A 6,000-nucleotide genomic window follows, 5' to 3' on the forward strand; every position below is an offset into this window, starting at 1 on the left:
ATGGCCGTGTCAGCCCATGACCGGTGGGGAAGAGGGGTTTTGTGGGACGGGCGGTTTGGAGAGGTGTCGCTTAGGCCGGGGCCTTCTTCCCTACTCTCGATCCAGGCTCTTCCTGTCACGGAGAGCAGGGGTGTCCGCATGGGAGGACGCGGGGGTCAGCGACCCCCAGAGGTCCGGGGACTGCGGTGAGTATCTTTCCTGTTTCCACGCCCGCGCCCGGCCAGGCCTGCCGAGGCTTCCCAGCCTCGTGTCCCGTCGGCCCAGACAGCGTCGCTGAGCAGCGTTTCTGCGGCACAGCTGTACCGGCACCCTGGCCGCCCCGGAGCATCCCGTCGCCACTGCTAACAACCTCTGCCTCTTTCCCTCTGCTCCCAAGGTCCCCTCCGAGCTTTCACGCACATCAGAGCCCTGCTAACCCAAGGGGTACGTGCTGTGCCAACACACACGTCGCCTTCCTGTCCCCCCCACCCCAAGATGGCTGGGTGACAGACCTAACACAAAGCTGTCGTTTGCCGGCTAAGTGGCTCTTGGGCAGGTCATCTCATCTCCCTGCACCTCATTTTCTGCACATATAAATTATGGATCAGACTCACCTCAAATTGTTTTGATAAAGGATGAAACCGATTTAGGTGGGGCATGCACGAGCACCCGGGCCCCCCCTGGCGTGCGGCCCGCCAGCGACTGCGTGGGCGGGAACATTCACGCGTGCCACGCCCGCGTCTAGCAGCCCTTAACCTGGAAAGATACGTGCGCTTCCTGTCCCCAAACCAGCCCGACGTGTGAGCTGGAGCCCACTCTCCAGAGGTACTCGGTGGCATTTGTCGTGCCAAGCCTAATGCCTTCCATAGTGGGTTGTTTTTTTTTTTTAAGCAATAGAAACTAAGTCTGGCTAACTTCGGCTTTCTTTGTTTCTGATTGTTTGTTCGTTGTAGAAGAAATTTGCCGGAAGGACGTATGATGACTCACATAACTGAAAGGGATTTTTTAAAAATCCGCAAACAAACAAAAAAGCAAAAATGGCCTTCGGAAAGGACATGGAGCGGGTAGTGAATAGTTGTTACGACGTTCGCCGAAGCTTCTTGGCTCCCCTGTGGCCCACGGAAGGGGTGTTTTTCCTTGGCCCCTTAAAGTTACGTGTGACTCGGTGACGCTGGCTGAGGAGCCTGGAGCAGCAGTGAGGTCGGCCCTTCCAGGCGGAAGCTTCGGCAGGCGGTGGGGTTCACCGGTGGGAGCGAGTGCTCCCCTCCTGGCAACCGTGCGAGAAGTTGGAATGAGCTTCTCTCGGCCGCCATCTCCTCCGCCCTCCATGCTGGGCAAAGACTGTAGAGACCCAGCTCCTGTTACTAATCCCTCCGCTGTTGGCCAAGGGACTTCCATAAGCCAGTATCCGAGCCCCCCTCACACAAAAGGGTGAACGACAGATTAGAAGCCTACACTGTCTCAGCAGCATACACAGGACCCACGTCTCGTACGTTTCCTCGAATATGTTCCCCATTTTGTCTTTGACCCATCAACGAGAAAGTGTATCTGTAGAAATCTGCAGGCGAAGCTCCAGACAAAGCCAACGTGGCGACAAAGCCAACGTGGCAACAAAGAGGAACATTACAAACTCGTAAAGGGAGCGAAAGACTCAAGACCGAGCAGCAGCTACCACGGACGTCTGGGAAAAAATATCACACAGAAATCAGGAGACACTTCAAGCGCCAAGCACGCCGAGACGAAATCCGGTGGATGGAGTTAAGCGATTCTCCTGACGAGATTATCTCCAGTACACTTATCCAGAAAGAAGAAAAATTAAAGATAAGCGAGCTAGCTTCATGCTTAACTCAAGAAACTAGAAAAAGCGCAAACGAGTCAGGCCAGGAAGAGAGGGAATGGCGAGGCAAGCGCCAGACCTCCGATTGTATTTATCCGAGGCGCACCTGGCCCGGGACCGAACTGTCTGCCCCGGTTTCACATGTGGAGGCCCCTGACCCCCGAGGTGGCCGTGTCCGGGAAGGGGGACTGTAGGAGGTAATTAAGGCTAACATGGGGTCAAAATGGTGGGACCCCAATCTGTGGCCCCAAAAGAAGCTGAGGAGATAGCCCTCCCTGTTTCTTCACACGGGGACACGCCCCTCCACCGTCTGAGGACGCAGCGGGGAGGGGACCTTGTGCAAGCCACCCCGGCTGTCCCCACAACCCGACTGTGACCTCGGACTTCCAGGCTCCAGAAGCATGAGCAGTAATTTCTATTGTTTAGGTCACCCAGAAGGAAGAGATGCACGGGAAGAGGTGTGGGGGAGGGGCGCGGAGCTCCCAGGCCCTCTGCCGGCACCGCTGTCCCCAGATCCCGTGTCACCAACCCCGAAGCTCTCAGAGCCTCGGCCTCCAGGTTTCTATGGAGCTTCGTCACAGAGGTGGGGCTTCTTGCTGTGAGAGGGTTTCCCAGTCCAGCCCCTGGCTGTCCGGCATTGTCCCCGCACGGCAAGACCACCACGAGGGCAGAGGCGCGGGCGCGCGACTAGGACCCCATTCGGTCCTCAAAAACTGTCCAGGCCCCCATCGCCTGTGGGAATACCTCCCGGGGGGCCACTCAGGCCTGCAGGCCCCGTGATCGCGTCGGTCCCCGAGGCGGGGGCGGCCTCGGCAGTGCCTGGCGCATCCTTCCAGGCGCCCGTCGTAACGGAGCTGGGAGACTGTGCCGTCTGCGCTCAGAGCCCGTTCGCTCAGTCTGCACCCTCAGCTCCTTCTCTCAATGCACACCCGAGGCCTTCCTGCTCGGAGAGGGACAGTCCCTGCACTGTGCCAGGCTAGACCGCAGGCAGCAGCATCGTCTGGCAAGCACCGCCCACCACGCACTGCTGTTCACACATGGCAAGGCGACACGGTGGGCGCACAGCCACGGGTGTCTCCGCCACCTGGCGACTCAGCCGGATCGCCGTTAGCCCCCATTTTGCCGGACGGTGAAGGCACATCCTGCCCCATCGGGCCCCTAGCCACTCTGTCTGACAAAAGGCTCAGCGGGGCTACGGCTTCTCACGCAGCCGTCAGCCCCGGCTCCGGGACCGCGGCATCAAGTAGGGAGGTTGAGGCAACGTGAGGCAAGGAACCAAGTGTGGCTGTGAGACCAGTGTCCTCCCTCGGCAAGACGGCACGGTCACGCGGCGTCCCCCCCACCCAGGCCCACCAGAGGGACAGGAATCCGTCCAGTGGGGCGTCCAGTGGGGCACTGCGCCCTCCGCGTTCAGGGTGCGCCACACACGCGTGGGGCGTTTATTTCCATTTGTGTCCATTTCTGCTGCTGTTGCTATTTCTTACTGATTCACAAAAGCCGCTATGTATTAAGGGTATCAGGGGTTTTCCTCTATCGTATAAATTCCAGTTATTGAATTACCAGTTTGTTTCACCAGTAAATTCTTTCCAGGGTCACGTACTTTTGCATTTTGGGGCACTCGATCTTTCAATTACTTTCAATTACTTCCTTTGCAGTTTTTACCGTTGGTAGAAAATGGTGTCCCCAAAGAAAATGCACATTTTCTTCTAGTACATTTTTGGTGTGTTTTCGAAACTTGAACGTTGAAACCATCTGACGTTCCTTCTGGTATATGGTTGTGCACAAGGATCCATCCTCATTTTTTTCTTCATTTTTCTAATGCTTGTTATTTCCCAACTATTTGAAATTCAAATGTTATGTGATAAATCCATAATGCTGACTTTTCCCACCCAGAAATGCAGAAATGAATGTCCATTCACTCAATCTTTTTTTTTTTTTTATCTCTTATTGGACTTCTGTGATTTTATTGATGTGAGCTCTGCACAGATCTTTGTCGGATGCATGTTTTGGCGTCTAATTGTATCTTTTTAATTTTATAAAGTTCCGTGCTCTTTTTTTGTTCATTTATTCGTCGTTTCAATACCGTTTGGCATGAAGAGTATGTTCCGGGCCCTGGATTTGATGTGCAGACCGCAGCGAGACAAGCGAGGTCCCCCGCATCGTGAAGCAGAAACAATCACGGCTGCACGTCCTTACGAGCGGGGAACGCGGGGGGCGGGGACACGGGGAGCTGAGGCTGCATCCAGCAGGAGAGGAGCCCTCGCGACGAGGCGACGTTTCAGCCCATATGGAAAGGGAAGGCTGGATCCAGCCAGGTAAAGCAAGCCTATTTTTAGAATGTGCAACATCTCACCCACTTCATTCATTATAAATTCACTTAGCAAACGACATGGAAGGTAACTTCGCACAGAAAAGGGCCATCTGCCAGCAACCTGCAGCAAACATAACGCAGCGTGACGGGGTGGTAGCGCCGAACCCTGTCAACGCAAGGACAAGACCAGCGTGTCTTCGGCGCGGCCTCGATTCAGCTCCAAACTGGGGTTCCCAGGTAACGCAATAAAAGGGTACGAGAGTCGGGAAGAAAGAAACAAATTATCATCATTTGCAAACTCTATGTTCGGTGGCGAAAGAAAATCTATGAAAATCTACAAACAAAAGAGTTTGGCAAAGGTGCCGAGCAAAAACCACAATGCAAAGAGGAACAGCGCGCTTGTGTACAATCAGGACGCGACTGGAAAACATAATGTGAAGAGAGCCTGTTCAGGACGACAACAAAACCCATTAGGTGCTTAGAAACAAACCCGATCAAAGGCAAGCAGGGCCCTCGCGGACGGGACGACGCGCCGCTCGCGAAGGGCACTGCATCCGTCTCCTCGAGTCACAATAAAGAGCACGAACTGTGTGGCTCTGTCACAGTCCTGGAGGTTGGGGGCCGGAAACCCAGGTGCCCAGGGCTATGCTCCCTCAGAGGCCCTGGTCTGCCCGCTGTCACACGGCCTTCTCTCTGCGTGCCTGTCTGCTCACGGCACGTTGCCCTCCCCGTAAGGCCATCAGTCACCCCGTGACCGCGTCTGGATGAAATCTACCGAGGCCCTATTCCCAAACGAGATCCGAGTCACAGGGACCGGGGTGGGACTTCAGTGCATCTTTAGGAGACACAATTCAACTCCTAACAGGCATACGAATATATGAATAAGCAAAGAGAAGCGGCACGTGCATGCCTTGTCATGTTTACAAATGCAAAATTCGGCACCGCAAAGATAAAATTCTCCGTAAACATTAATCCGTAACCTCTGAGTAATCTCAGACGAAACCCTGACAGGGTCTCATGCAGGCGTGGACCATGTACGTGCCCGCTGGTCACTTCCCGATGTCACACGGAGGTGTGGGAGCGGTCATATCAACTCCTCCTGGAGAAGATAAAACGCGGAACCAGAAAGACGCGGGTCCATTTAAGAGGGGAGAGGGATTTTAATGAAACGGGAATGCCAACGGGAATTCCCGGGCCCCAAACGTGCTTTGCTTATTCAGGTAAATTCTCCCCCACGTTCTGATAAGAGAGCTGAACTGCCAACCTCAGGGACTCATCGCGGAGCTCAGCCTCGGTGATGCCGAGCGAAGGCGAAGTTCTCCAGTCGGAACACTGCACACAGGAGAGAGGGTGGCTGCACGATCCGATGGCGTAAGCGACGGGTTTGCTCCGGCGTGTTTTCCTGCCCTTCCATGTCAAAAGTAGTCTCGTGCTGCCAAGTCGCTTTGACGGCAGAGCACGTCTTCACCTCCCTGCAATGTGAATGTTTATATGTGCGCGGATGCTGAACTCCGCAAAACACACTTTCCGTAATTACAAGTGGCGACCGCGCCCTGTTCCTACGTCAGTGGGCTCGTTTCCAATGAACCCAGCGGGCTCTTTTAAATACCTTTTGATTTGATATAGTTTTAGGTTGACAGGTGATTGTCGAGACGGCACAGCGGGCTCCTCTATGCCCCTCACGTGGCCTCCCCGGACGCCGCGCCTTCCAGAAGCCTGCTGCGTGTGGCCCGCCCTTACCAGCCGCACGCCCTGCTGGCCCCTCGCTGGTTTTCCACCTGTGTCCTTGGTCTGTCCCAGTGTCCAGTTATGCTGTGTTTCATCGTTATGTCTTTCTACTCTCCGCTGGGCCGTGTGCTGGAGGGGGCCATCG

Source organism: Pteropus medius, unplaced genomic scaffold (assembly GCF_902729225.1).
Source record: "Pteropus medius unplaced genomic scaffold, Ma_sr-lr_union100, whole genome shotgun sequence".
In the NCBI taxonomy this organism is placed as follows: domain Eukaryota; kingdom Metazoa; phylum Chordata; class Mammalia; order Chiroptera; family Pteropodidae; genus Pteropus; species Pteropus medius.